We start from the raw sequence: 15,733 nt of genomic DNA on the forward strand, positions 1-15,733 counted from the left end.
GGGACAGGGTGTGGTTGGGAACTCCCTGTACTCTGCTCAAGTTTGTTGCGAACCCAAAACTGCTTTAGCCTGGTGGCTCAGGCAGTTAGAGCTCCATGCTCCTAACTCCGAAGGCTACCGGTTCGATGCCCACATGGGCCAGTGGGCTCTCAGCCACAAGGCTGCCAGTTCGATTCCTAGAGTCCCACAAGGGATGGTGGGCTGCGCTCCCTGCAACTAGCAAGGGCAACTGGACCTGGAGCAGAGCTGCGCCCTCCCCAACTAAGACTGAAAGGACAACAACTTGACTTGGGAAAAAAAAAAAAGGTCCTGGAAGTACACACTGTTCCCCAATAAAGTCCTGTTCCCCTTCCCCAATAATAAAAAAAAAAAAAATTAAGTTGTTTTGTTTTTTTTTTAAAGCTAATTGGAAAACCAAAACGAAACTTAAGAAACTCTGAATTTCCCACATTGACATGTGATTTGAGAAAAAGAGATTTAAATATTCACAACTACTGTTTCTAACTAAACCTATCATTCACTACAAAATTCTGAAAGGCATGTCATTCCTAAGGGTAAGATTCACGGGTGAAGGCCTGGGCAGAACAGCAGCCCTCATCTCACGGTGGACGGAACACTAGTGCTGCGGGTTGTTAACACCATAGGCCTTATCTGAAGGAAAGTGTTTGGGAAACTCTGCGTTAAATAAAGTCGTTTTTGGTTTTTGTTATTTTTCCTTTCATGAAGAACGCCTGGGGCCTTTCAGATGCTAATGTTCATTGTGAAACCCTAAGGCAGTTTACTGTACACTATCTCCAAACTTCTGTGACCACAGAACCCTTTTCATAAGGAACATCTGAAGGGACTATTTTGGACGTTCCTGTAGAAGATACACGAGGTCATTCAGTTGGTTCAGGTTTTGTCTCTGTCCCCTTATTTCCTCATTTGCGGGCCTCCTTGCCGGCTTGTTTTGGTTGCTGCTCTCATTTCCTCCAATACCATCCATCATCTCAAAACTTCATCCCATTCCCCTGGAATTCAAAGCGCAGTACTCACCATGGGCTGTCCCCAGCCGAGGAATGACATATTTCTCAGTAGTTCCATCACTGTGCCTAAGTGGAGTCTTCCTCAGTGGCTCTGGGCCCTGTGCTTCACGTGTGGCTCGTTCTGAGTAACTTGCATCCTTATATGCTTCCTGCAGGCTGGCCACACCTACATTGTGAGCACTGAGCAGGCCTGGCAGCCTCAGAGAAAGACAAGTGTTGAATTTCATTCTCTTCCCATTGTAAGGGAAATTCAGTCCTTTTCATGGAGTTGGGTAAATTTTTCAAGTCAGCTTCACTAGGCCTCTCTCCTGACTTTCCAGTCTTGCCTACAGTACAGGGGAGTTCCTGTGTTTTTGTGAGTGGGTGTGCCTGTGCTATTCTGGGTCTTTCTTTCCTGGCTGCCAGCAGAGCAGGTGTTTTTCATGGAACACGAGAGCTGCCAGGATCCACGCTGCCTCACGCTTTGTGCTCCACACTTGTGTCTGGGCTGTCTGGTGTTGCCAGACCTGCAGTTGCAGTTTAATTTCTCTAGCTTTCCTCTCCTATTGCAGGGAGGGATGGGGCAATCTGTCAGACAGAGCCAAAATTTTCTTTGTCTTTATAGGGGAAGAAGAATTTCTGATCTTTGTCTTCTTAATATTGAAAGTGGAGTATTCCATCAACCCTCTTTGGAACTGTTTTCCCCAAAGACTAAATGATGTTTGAATGTGGACAACTGTCTGCAGTGTTTCACTTCATCACTGACGGACCACTGCAATGTCAGGCACTGTGGTAGGTGCTGGTGAGAAAGAGATGGATAAAGCACAATCCACACCTGGAGTCTGAAACACCAAGGAAACAAGCAATTTCAGTGAGAAGTGCTGTGAGAGGTCTGTGCAAAGGGAGGTATGGGGGTGGGGATGGGGGCTGGGAAGCAGCCCAGCCACCTGTGGACCTTGAGTGGGCCTCTGGGAGCAGATGCCTTGAGCTAAGTCTAAATGACCTTTGCCAGAACTCCAAGAATGATGCATTTCCTTCAGGTAACAAATTAGTATTTATTTTGCATAACACATATAATTGAGAGCATTTTCTTTATTTTCAGTTTAAGATTTTAAGGATTATTGCTATGGATGGCTGCCATTGCTAAAAGTGCTTATTTTGTCAAAAGGAGTGAGAAGAAAGTCACAACAGAAAAATCAATCAAGGTGTCTTAGGAACCAAGTGATAATAAATCACATTAGTATGACATTTTCGAGTTTGCAAAGCACTTTTGCACAGATTGTCCTGTTTGGTACTGACAATAATCTTACAAAGTACGTAGGGAGATGGCTGATGAAACATGGCACAGTCAACACAGGTATTCACCTCCACTGCCTCCTGAAGCTCTACAAAGGAACGGGAAAGAAAGGAAAACAGCATAAGGCTACAGGGTCGAAGAGAGCGGAAGAGAGTGTAACAGTGAATGGGAGGTAGTAATCCATCTTGTGAATGTGCAAATTGGATGAAGGTGGTGACTCACGTGGAAAGGGAACAGCAGCAGCCAATCAGAGAAGGATACTAATGGACTCTGCAGAAACTTGAAAGACTCAGGGCCGGGAGAGGCCAGCATCTGCTGAGTGGGACTGGGAACAGAGGAATCGGTCCAAAGTCTGTAGATTTGCCATCACGTCCCCTCTAGTCCTCCATGTTGCCAAGTGAAAACTCCTACACTTACCCTACCCCACCCTAGTCCCAGGGCTCCAGAGGGTGATTTCTGGAGGAACTGAAACATAGAGGTCCAGACTCAGGAATATCTGATACACAGGAAGGCAGGAGTGAGGCATTGGGCTGAAACAACCTTCAAAGACGAATGCCCAATGGGCTCTGCCCTCACCTGCTCCCACCTGTCACCCAGGTGTATAATGGCCTCATCCCTGTCCTCAGGTAGAAGAATGACTCTTCCTTGGAGAAACTGTTCAGCTAAAATACTGAATCATTGGCTCTGAAAGGGTGGGCTTGTTACCCTACAGCAAATTTCAACATTACCAAGCTTCAGTCCTGTTTTCTTTCAGCTTTTTAGTGCGTCACTGTCTACTGTGAATGGTCATGCAAGAATTACTGGGCATTTGGGTGGAGACTCCCATAGGAATGACAGGAACTAAAATAAACAAACAAATGGGGAAAACAAAGGCAATGCAAAAATGGGAAACAACCTTCAAAGACGAATTGGTGTCCTCAGAGAGGCAAGATAAAATGAAAGCAAATTTTTAAAAATGAGGAAATTTCCCACAATTTAGAAAGAAGGGGCAATAAGAGAGGAAAAACATTTTTTTTTTTTTTTTTTTTTTTAAGATTTTATTGGGGAAGGGGAACAGGACTTTATTGGGGGAACAGTGTGTACTTCCAGGTCTGTTTTTCCAAGTCAAGTTGTTGTCCTTTCAATCTTAGTTGTGGAGGGTGCCGTTCAGCTTCAAGTTGTTGTCCTTTCAGTCTTAGTTGTTGTCCTTTCAGTCTTAGTTGTGTTGGGTGCAGCTCAGCTCCAGGTCCAGTTGCCGTTACTAGTTGCAGGGGGCGCAGCCCGCCATCCCTTGTGGGCGTTGAACCGGCAACCTTGTGGTTGAGAGGACACACTCCAACCAACTGAGCCATCCGGGAGCTCAGCGGCAGCTCAGCTCAAGGTGCCTTGTTCAATCTTAGTTGCAGGGGGCGGAGCCCACCATCCCTTGCGGGACTCGAGGAATTGAACTGGCAACCTTGTGGTTGAGAGCCCACTGGCCCATGTGGGAATCGAACCGGCAGCCTTCGGAGTTAGGAGCATGGAGCTCCAACCGCCTGAGCCACCAGGCCGGCCCGAAAAACATTTTTTTAACTGAAGGATTAATCCAGCTAGTCCAATAGCCAAGTAATAGGAGTAGAAGACATGGAGCAGAGGGAAGATAAAATTATCAAAGAAGTAATAGATTTCCCAGAATAGGAGAACAGGCCTCTTGTTCAAAGGGCCTATCCAGAAAAATGAGTTAAAAAAAGGTCTACACTAAGTCATATCTTCATAATATTTCAGAACACCAGAGATAAAGAGAAAACATCAAAAGTTTCTACAGAACAACAATAAAAACCTAAGTCTCACAATAAAGATTCTGGAATCAGAATGGCAGTGGAATTCTCAAGAACAATATTGGAAACTGGAAGACAATGGAGTAACGTCTTCAACATTTTTGAGAAAAAGTGTTTTTTCAATCTAGAATTCTCTATCTCACCCAACAATTAATCAAGCAAGAGTGCAGAATAAAGACGTTTTCAACCATGCACAATCTCAACACTTTCACTCCCTGCATATCCTTCCTTAGGAAACCTTTAGAGGATGTGCTCCACCAAAATGAGGGAGTGACCCAAGAAGGTGTAGGATACCAGTCAGGAAAAGAGGAATTTGTCACAGGAGAGAGGTGGAAGGAAGACTCATCACAGAAGCTTCCCCTAGAAGCACCAGCCCCTGCAGGAAAGGGGGCCAGTAGCTCCAGGAGGATGAAATCCAGAGGAAAAGGACACCGATAGGTAGTCTACTGGATGTGTTTCTCCATGTAGAAAATCTTATTCAGTTGGAGAGTATGGAAAGAAATAGTGATAATGATACGGGAAATTGAGTAAATGAGAAATTAAGTAGTATGAGAAAAGGAATGTAATAATTATGCCTAATAAATTGGCTCAACAGTAAATAAGACTTATGAAGTAGTATCATTAAGGCAATAAATACATACTGACTTGCTCAGCATTTTGATATAACTCTGTTTAGTTGATTGAGGATGTAGCAATGAAGGTGGGATAATATAAGAGTCTGATACCTTCCTCTTCCAAAATAGGAAGTCAAATTGTAATACATCTGAAATGGATAGCAGCATAAGGATATTAATTCTTAGGGACTTATAGATAGTGAGAAGAAACCGGTTAAACGAATGGGAAGAGGTTGCTCTCTGAAGGGTGAGACTGAAAGATAAGAAGGGTTGGAAACAAGGGTTGGAAAGTGTTCTGGTTACCATTGTGGAACAAATCGCCCCAAAACTTGGTGACTTTAAACAATAATAATCATTTTATGTGTTATCTCTCATGGTTTCTATGGGTCAGGATTTCAGGAAGGGCTCTACTGGACAGTTTTGGATGAAGGTCTCTCAAGCTGCTGTCATCAGATGCAGGAAATGGGGCTGGAGCTGGGACAGAAGTGGGGCCTGGAGCAGCTGAGGCCTGGCCAGGCATTTCTCTCTCTCTTCATGTAGTCTCAAGGCTTCCCTATAAGATCTCTCCAGGTAGGTTCATTTGAGATTTTTTATAACATGGTGACATCAAGGCGGTCAGACTGCTAATATGGCAGCTCAGGGTTCCAGAGGTGCATGTCCCAAGAGAACAAGATGTCAAATAGCATCTTTGATCATTAACTTTCTGGGTCAGTTTGACTAGATCACAGAATATCCAGGTATCTTATTTATTTCTTCATGCATCTGTGAGGGGTTTCTGGAAGAGATTAGCATTTGATTCAGTAGACTGAGTAAAGCACATTGCCCTTCTCAGTGTGGGTGGGCATCATCCAATTCATTGAGGGCCTGAATAGAACAAAAAGACAGAGAAAGGATGAATTTGCTCCCGTCCGACCGTTTGAGCTAGCCATCAATCTTCTGCCGGCAGTGTTCCTTATTCTCAAGCCTTCGAACTACACTTACACCATTAGCCTTCCTGGACCTCCAGTTTGCAGAGGGCTGATGTGGGACTGCTCAGACTCCATAATTGGATGAGCCAATACCTTATAATAAATCTCTTTATATATACCGGGGGTGCCAAAAAAATGTATACAAGTGGACACTTTGGTCAATGTTGCTCAAGCAGTAGTTTGCCGTAATCAGAAGTGTCTGGACGCTGATGGGAACCACTTTGAGCGCCTCTTGTAACTGCAGAAGTCAAACATGACTGTATTCATCTTTTGTTATTGGTATACATTGAGTATTACAATTTTAATAGTTTTCTTTTCTTAAAATGTGTATACATTTTTTTTGGCACCCTCTGTGTATCTACATCTATATCTATACCTATATCGTCTATATCTATATCCTTTTGGTCTGTTGGGCTGTTTCTCTGGAGAACCCTGACTAATACAGTATCACTTCTGCCATACTACCTTATCAATGAAAGCTGTCACAAAAGCCACCCAGGTTTGCGGAGAGAAAATACAGATACCACCATTACATGGGAGGAAAGTCAAGTTCTCATTGGAAGAGCATTGTGGGGTGGGAGCTATTTCTATGGCCATCTTTGAAAAATACAATCTGTCATAGGCAGGGAATTGCTGTTTTTGTGATAAGCCTTATAGTATTATTTGACTATTTAAACAATGAGTGTGTGTTATTTTTATACAAATACAAATTAAGTGTTGAAGGTACTCTTGCCATCGTTTCGCAAATGAGGAAAATGTTCTCAAAGAGATAAAGAGAGTGGTTGAAATAGGGCTAGGACGTGAACCAGGTCCTTTATCCTTAGGTCAGAGCTCTTTGCTGCTCACCAGATGACCAAGGAGAGTTGCTGTCGTTTACATTATTGATCACAGCCTGTTTCGATTGCAACAGTTCACAAATGGGTTGGCTCTCCAACCTCAGCATTTATACCTTGCCCGTTAGCCTGAATATTCGTATGAACTTTGAATGCAAATGATCACATGTCAGCTAAGCCAGATCAAAGCAAAGACACTGATGCTGTCTAGCATGATTCTTCCATGGCCCAAGAATTGAGTTTGTTTTTTTCAGGGGGTAGACCCTGGAGTTGGAATTATAGAGTCCTTCAGTGTTCTTCAAGGTGATTCTGCTTTGTTTTTTGTGGGTTTTTTTTTTTTTTAATTTCATTAGGGAACAGTGTGCTTCTCCAGGGTCCATCAGCTCCACGTCGTTGTCCTTGAATCTAGTTGTGGAGGGGGCAGCTCAGCTCCAAGTCCAATCATTTTCAATCTTTAGCTGCAGGGGGCGCAGCCCACCATCCCATGCAGGAATTGAACCAGCAACCTTGTTTTTGACAGCTCACGCTCTAACCAACCGAGCCATCCGGCTGCCTCAGGGTGATTGTGCTTTGTGCTTGGACTTTTCAATGTCCACTTAGAACACACACCTAATTTCCTGACTTAAACACAAAACAAAAACAAAAGTCTTTTAACTAAGGTTCTGCCTAGATTTGGAATGCTACCCTTTTCCTTTCTCTAAACGTCTACCTGTACCAACCACCAAATTTCCCAGGACAGGACATTAAACTTGGGCCTGTGACTGCTCAAGCATGAGTTATCAGTCCCCAAATCTGTTCTCATCACCAGGGCATTGCATCACTCGGCCACTGACTCACTCCCGCTATTCCCAGACATCAGCCAACACTAGGACACAACTCCTCTGTGGCCTAGCATATTGGTCAAGTTTGAATCTGGTCTATGAAGCAAGAATGCCATAAGCAAAAACAACAAAAACGAAAACACGAACTGTAAACTGAAGCAAGAGGAAGAGAAGGAAGGGCCCCCAAATTATATACTTGAGATGTTTCATGGAAATCGGTGCTGCTTGTTTCATTGAAAATGATCTTTATGAATTTCTAATTCGAAACATAATGTATCTGGGAATCTAGAGCCAAGCTGTGTGGAGGTGAGTGGGATTTCAGTGACTGCATGCAGCAGTTGATTCTAAATTTCTAAAAGCTGCTGTTAAAGAAAACAAGGGCATCGAGAAAAAAGGCAGGCACAAGTGGCATACAATGTCTCAGAAATTCCATTGCAAAGATAAGGGCTTAGGCGAGTTTTCCAAGTCAAAAACGTCAGAAAGAAGGGAAAGAGAACAGGGTTCTTAAGGCAGTGCTAGGCCAGCTGAGGATGGGGTAGCCGAGCCATGTGAAGCAGTTATAACCAAAGAACGTGGCATAGGTCTTTCCACACACCAAAAAACGTGGTTCCTCTGGACACCAAATAAGGGCTGCAGTGTAGAAATATAGAACCCAAACAGAAGGACCCTAACAGGGGTTCTGAGGTGCACCTAGAAGGAATTTGTTAGAATAGTGAATCTGTGCAAGGCTGAGTGTCAGGCACTAATATTCTCACTGTTTATTATCGTCTGAATTGTGTAACCCCCCTGCCCCATTCACATGTTGAAGTCCTAATTCCCAGTATCTCAGAATGTGACTGCATTTGGAGATAGGGACTTTAAAGGGGTGATTAAGTTGAAATAAGTCCCTTGGGATGGGCCCTAATCTAATCTGACTGGTATCCTAGTAAGAAGATGAAGTTCGGACCTGCGGAGACACACCCCAGGGATGTGTGTGCACAGGTAAAGACCCCATGAGGACAAGTGAGAAGGTAGCCACCTGCAAGCCAAGGAGAGAGGCCTCAAAAGAAACTAAATCTTACCGGCTCCTTGATCATGGACTTCCAGCCTCTGAAACTGTGAGAAAATAAATTTCCGTTGTTCAAGCCACCTGGTCTGTGGTATTTTGTTATGGCAGCCCGAGCAGACTAATACAGTATTTTAGAGCAGTATGGAGTTTGTAATCTGAAATTTCCTCTGGCTGTGGTGAAATTTAATCATGTATTTGATCTGACTTTGTTGGCAAAAACCACAGGGGATATGTAGGCAAAAGCACAGTATCAGAGAAGCCTTGGGAGCAGGGTCAAGATAAAGGCCTTGGTCTTCATTGGAGAATGGCCTTCCTTCTCACCTATGGGACCGCAAAGAAGTATCTCAGAGTCCTGACCCCAGAGGCAGGAAGAGAGCAACATCACACATTTCTTCATCGTTCATGCTTTCATGTTAGCTCCTGCAGGACCTTTCAAATGCATAGGTGGATAGAAATTTTTAATGAGGCTTATTCAAATAAAAGATGTAAATCAAGAATATACTACCTGGAGAATTTGTTTATTTTTCCCCAGCATGGAAAAGAGAGTTCTCCCTGCCACGAATGCCCTAATTAAAAAATAAGACACGCTGTGATTGGGGAGCCATAATATAAATGGCAAACCTGAGGTCTTAGTTGGGATATAGTAGGAGCTGGCTAACTGGCAGGCAGGGTTCCTTCTCTGTGCCTTCTTTGGCTCCCAAGAAGCAACTTTTTAAAGATGAAAATTAAAAATAAAATTAAACAACCAGCTATAATAAAGTGAAATGGTAAAAATAACTTTATAAATATGATATTCTGAGAGGACAGAATAGGGAAAATTGCAGCACAGAAATGTGTCCTTATAGATTTGAACTGGGTCCTCTGAAGAGCTTTGAATGTCATTCCAAAAACCTCAGATTTCATTCTGTGGGCATAATGGGGCATCAACAGTGCCAGGAGGTAATCATACTGGTAGTATAGGAAGTTGTCTCTGAAAGCCAGAAGGAGAGGGCTGTGGGACAGGTTGAAGCCCAGAAGCAGAGAAAACAATTAGAAGGTTTTATAGTCCAAGAGAGGGATCGATGGACCCAAGTGAGGGCAATGACCATAAAAATTGGGAAAGCATATGGATTATTCCAGAGATCTTCAAAGTTATAGGCAGAAGGAATAGGCGATTTGTTGAAACGTGTGGGGCTGGGAGGAGAGAGTTATCAAAAGTGAAGTCAAGGTTTCTGGTTTAGCTCGTGTATTTGTTTCCTATTGCTGCTGTTAACAAATTGTCATAAATCTAGTGTCTTAACCCTTTATTATCTTACAATGCTAGAGGTCAGAAGCCTGATAGGGGTCTCACTGGGCTAAAATCAAGGTGTTGCAGGGCTGCATTCATTTCTAAAGAAGAATCTATTTCCTTGCCTTTTCCAGCTTCTAAAGGATCCCAGCATCCCTTGGCTCACGGCCACCGCCCTCCAAGTTGAAAGCCAGCAATGGCAGACTGAGATCTTCTCACACTGCAGCTCTGACCCCTCCTTTGTCACATCTCTTTTTCTGACCACAGCCAGGAAAGGTTCTCCACTTTTTAAGGACTCATGTGATTAGATGGGGCCCACCTGGATAACCCATCTCAAAGTCTGTAACCTTAATCACATCTGCAAAGTTCATTTTCCCACCTATGGTAACATAGTCACAGGTCCCATAGGGTGTGGACATGTTAGGAAGACATTATTCTGCTTATCGCCGGTATCAAAGAGCAGGGTTTTTTTGAAGTGACCCATTAATCGCTTGTGAAATCAATTTAATAAGGTACTGCCGGTATTTTTCTTTAAAGGGGAATAGAAATTAATAGAGTACAAGGCATTTACTAAGTATTAATGTTTTGTGTAACTTCCATTTAGTTTTGTATGTATTCGTGTACTGATCATATTGTGATATAAAATGTATTTCTTACTGAAGGTCATGCGCAAAGTGTTTGAAAGCCACTGACTTAGACGAGAGGATGAGAGTGTTGAGTAAAATAGAACATAATACTACAGCTATCGTTTACTGAATGTTTGCCACGAACCACGCCCGTTCTAAATGCTTAACATTCACTAACTCATGTAATCTTTCCCAGTACAGTGGATACTGTGTTGTGAATGAGGAAAGGAAGAGAGCTTCAGTGTCTTGCCTAAAGTCACACAGCCAGATTAATACCAGGCAGTCCAGTTCCTAGCTCCCAAAACTGTATATTTAATGCTACTCAGTAGTGTAGTCTAGGAGCTCCCAGGGCCTAAGGAGGAAGGTGTCCTTGCTAGTCTGCTACCCTGAGAACGTTTGCCCATGTACAGTATCCAATTTAAAACAGGAAACACCAATAAATGAAACAAACATGAAAACAAACTTCTCATGTAACTCCAGGTATGGGTCTTTGGGTGTATATTGGGAGAAGAAGGGGAAGAGTCACTCCACCCAAGTGCGCAGGGAGCTTCCCTCTACAGGCTCATAGCCTGAATTTCAGCCTAGGAGTTGGAGCGTAAGTGTAACATACACCATTAAGACTAATATATATGAAATTAATATTGTTCCCTTAACGATACAGGACTTACCAATAGATACATGTTCTTAAAAGAGAGACTTGCAATATGCCACATACCATAAATACACATATGCAAACTATATCTTATCTCAATGATAACTGTGTATCATAGTGAGCAAGGAACAAGTGATAAGCCACCATTCTCTTTGCTGTGGAAATAGGAAAAAAGAGACATGATCCTTTCCATTGGAAAAAGGGTAAACAATTTTTTAAATGCTCATTTTTCTTTTTGATCAACTTTGTCTCCAAGCCATTAACTTAAAACACTAAGGAAACCTTATTTCCCCATCCATAAAATGCAGGTAATAATAACTACCCCAGAATTGTGAGAATTTGATGAGGTGATGTACATGAAATTGTTTTATAAACTATCTGGTGCTAAGATGTGAATTAACTATATCTGTAATTTTATTTCTTTATCAAACATTGATGTAATACTTAATACAAGCCTGGCATTGTTTCAAGTGCTTTGCAAGTATTAGTTTATCTAGTTCTCATTATTCACATTTTATAGATGAGGAAACAGGCATAGAAAAGTTAGGGAACTTGCCTCCGTTCATAAAGCTAGTAAGTAAAGGAAAAGGGATTCTACCTCTGGAAGCTGTCTCGTCTGTGCTCTTAGCCACTCGGCTATGTTGTAAATGTTAGGAATATTAGAATGAGAACTCTGCTTACACATCGAAAGTCTCAGATATATGGAAGTCAAATGAGATCTCTAGCCTCTAACCCAACTATCGTCACCTCTCTACTTCTTTCCATTTTGTCTACCACTGAGAGCCAGGGTCTATGGAAGACCTTGTTCCTGGTGGTAACACTGTTTGACACTAGACCTTGAAAATGGAAACTTTATCCTCTGATTAGCCTCATACTTTTGATGTTCCCTTCTCCTTGTCATGCCTTCCAATATTTTATTGTATAGTATCTTCTTATCTACGCACATTATAAAAAGGCTGACATTAATTCAGTGGAAAATAAAGGATGAAATGAGAAGACACAACCACCATTCAAACTACAGATAGTGGACAAATGGTGTGTGATTCCTTTTTGAAGTGAAATGTGCAATACTTACTCTCAAGGATGCCCAGAAGGTTTTGTGACAGGTAGCAGGTTCTCAGGATTCGAGGGCATGTAGTCCCGCCCTTCTTCTGCTAAGCTGGCCTGTCCCACTAATCTTCCACCTCAGAGTCAAATGTAACACTTTCCTGGGACTTGGGCATTATCAAAGGTATAAAGTAACAGAATTTGCTTAGATATGTGGGAATAAGAGCTAGAAATGAACAGTTGAAAACAGTTGGTAAAACAAAGATAAAGAAATTGAGGAAATTGTGTCGATTCTGGAGACAGAAAGGAACGGATGGCTGTTAACATGAAGGAAAGGGAAAAGAGAAGAAGGGGTATGAGTGAAGGAGACTATAATATGAGATAGTTTGTGGAAGTATTTTGTAATGGGGAAAGCCCTAAACAAATACTCTATTATTGGCAATGTCTTATTTCAATTTTGCAAACGTTAATTGAGCATGTAAGTGCTAGCTGCTTTGGATATAAAGATAAATAAGACCTATCTATCTAGTTAAAACACATTTTACACACAAAGGGAGATTGGGATTGAACGTTGAGTGTATTTTATATTTTATAGACTCTGAAATAAGTCCAAGAGTGCACCTTTATATCTTACCCAAAGTAGGCACTCTGAATAGTTACTGAATTAATATATTAGAGTTGAATAGAACCGGGTTCAAAATACTTAACTATTCATTCATTCAACAAATTTTTATAGTGGTAAAATATACATAACATAAAATTTACCATTTAACCATTTTTACATGTGCAGTTCAGTGGCAGTAAGTACTTTCAATCATGGTACAGCCATCACGGCATTCATCTCCAGAAGTTTTTCACCCCAAATAGAAACTCTGTAACCCATTAAATGATAACACCCCATTCCCTCATTCAGCAAATGTTTCTATACCCTTTCATTCAACACATATTTAATGAGCACCTATGATTCAGCCCAATTCTTCTCATTGTGGGAGGTCTGGCTTACAGAATGAATGAACAAGACAGACGCGCTCTGCCTCCTGGGGATACCATCCTGCGCGGGACAGCAGTAGCACCTTCCCAGGAGCAGCAGTGCACGGACAGCACTGCTTTGAGGTGGGTCTGTATTACCAAGAGTCGTGTTAGGAAAGGGCGGTACGGGCCGCTGCAGGAGAGGAAAACTCCGTCTGTAGGACGTAACTGGGTCAGGGCTTCAGGGTTATGTTGAGACCTGAAGCCTGAGTTGGGAGAGCCAGGCCCAGAATGCTTCCAGCCCAGGGAAGGACACTGAGGCAGACTCTGGGAACTGGTGGGTCCCCTGCAGTCCAGGAAGTAGAGAGAAACCTGAGATAAGACTGGAGAGGCAACAGAGGCCACCTCCTGGGCCCGGAGGGTCTGGGCTCTACCTCCTGAGCGGTGGGAAGCCTGAGAGCTTAAGCAGGGCCTTAAAAAGATCAATCGCTCTGGTGAAATGTTAACGACTGACCCTTCTCTCTAGGGCATTTGATTCTCATGCTGATGATAGCAAATAAAGCTAACTTTGAACTACCCAGGACAGAAAACTCACTAGTATTTACATTGTAAAATCTTTCTGTGTTGATGTTTGAAGTTCCTGTTCTAGGAATTCACCTTGAATAAATGGTATGACCCACTCAAAGTCTGATGAAGGAAGAAACTGCCAATCAGTCCCGTTCTGCTGCCCATCAAACCTCTCCTAGGTTGGGAAGAAATCAAATCACCTTTCAGAAAGATATCAAGTGTGACCCGAAAATGTAACGGGCCTCCCTTTTTCAACTTGTTGATTCCTGTCTGCCCTGGGGGCAGGGAGGTAAACTCCCCTAGTTCCTTCTGGATAAAGTTAAGATTCCATTTACAAAGCACTTAATTAGCTTACCTGGGCAATAGTAGCAATCATAATTAGAGAGCGAATTTGCTTCAGACTCATTAGTTGTAGGACTGCTGGGCTGTTTGAGTAGTTGTGTCATGAAGGCCAGGCTCAGAAGTTGAGTTTCTGGAGGGGGAAGACAGGGATCGGGGAAGTACCTCCGAGGTGAAACTCGGTTCTGCCTCTGAGGCTGTGCTGACAGTGCTTTAATGTCACCCCACGAGTCACTGAGCGATCCTCACAGAGAGCCCAACTGCAATCCCCAGGTGGCTTGGTTGAGCAGGGAATAATGATAAAGAATAGAGGCCATTAATCATTTAATGAGGATTCAAAATTAATAAAGCATTCATAGTGACAGCCCTGGTCCAATGGGCACATGTCATCCAAATAACTTCACCATGAGAAAAATATGGTGAAACATATTTATTTTCCTTTTCCTGATGAAAATACTGAGAAACAGATCATAGCTCATTAACTCTAAGAGACAGCGGGTGGCAGAGCAAATTCATCGCCATCACCGAAAAGGAACCTGTCCCACCTGCCTTTCTCTTCACAAGTTATAACACTAGCTCTCTTTCAGTTGTGTGTGTGTAGGGGGGCGGGGAGAGGGGTGGGTATTTCTTCACAATAATAACAATGCTTCTGCAGAAGTAACCTGAATAAGGCACCGGGTTATCTTGTCCTTTGGCAGTAAGAGTGGTGTGAACCTTGCGCACAGATAAGCATTCAAGAGTCAAAAATCTCTCCCAACTATTTGTTTAAATATGACTTTACTACTCCAGGAAAAAGACAAGATATACATGGTCTCAACTCCCAGTCAAAAGAGGTGTAGCTTACTAACCCAGCCAATACTACTAGTTAGTCCCTAAGCTATCAAACTTAAACGGTAAAGTCTTTCAATAAACAGGATGCACCTCTCAATTTCAGACTGAGATGGGAGATAAAAATTTCTCCCTTCCTTTTCCCCAAAAGTCTGTTTGTTAAGTCTATGTTTGACAATTATAGGAATACCATACATTTGCGTAGCGTTTTATCTTTCACTATGTTCACATCCATGGTTCTTATCCCTCAGGGGCAGGTAGGATATGATCGGTTTATGGATTAAGGGATGGAAGATGAGAGGGACCAGCAACTCTGCCTGTGTTACCTGGCTGGTGAGGAATAGAACCATGTGTTAAAACTATGTCAATCTACAAAGGCTCGTTCATTCCCCGTCCCGAATGCTTACCTCTCAGGCTAGGCCAAGAACATAAAATGAACTTACATGTAGCAATGCCCCCTTGAGAAGGTCAGTCAGTGGGAGGCAGAAACAGATCCTTATAAAACCGGGGTGGGGGGCAGAGGGAGGCAAGAACAGCATGGGAGTTTCTGAGAGCTCAGAGGAGGCATACCTACCAGTGCCGTCAAGGGTGAGGGAGGCGGGGATATGGGTAATCACAACGGTCTTCTTGGAGGAGGTCACACACGTAAACTGAATCTTAAAACAGTAGAATAAACAAGGCCCAGAATAAACATGCAATGTCAGAATCACTGTGAGGATGAGATAATGACATAATATTACTGTGTGTAGGGTATGATAAGTAATTAACAGATGGTCATGCTAGGCAGTGATTCAGGGAGACGACCAGAAGAAAGTAAAAAAGTTGTTTAAGGTTCTCATACATTCTCTCTCTCTCTCTCTTTCTCTCTCTCTCTCTCTCTCTCTCTCTGTCTCTCTGTCTCTCCCCCCTCCCCCGCCCACCTCCACCCCATGTGGTTCTGTAAGCAGGCCCACCTTTTGACCGTTTAAGCCCCACCTGTTGATACTGCCATCCATCCTTGCACATATCACCTCCCCTTGGGTTACAAATGACACTTTGTGCTCCTGTCTACTTCAAA

Source organism: Rhinolophus ferrumequinum, chromosome 27, assembly GCF_004115265.2.
Source record: "Rhinolophus ferrumequinum isolate MPI-CBG mRhiFer1 chromosome 27, mRhiFer1_v1.p, whole genome shotgun sequence".
Classification (NCBI taxonomy): Eukaryota; Metazoa; Chordata; class Mammalia; order Chiroptera; family Rhinolophidae; genus Rhinolophus; species Rhinolophus ferrumequinum.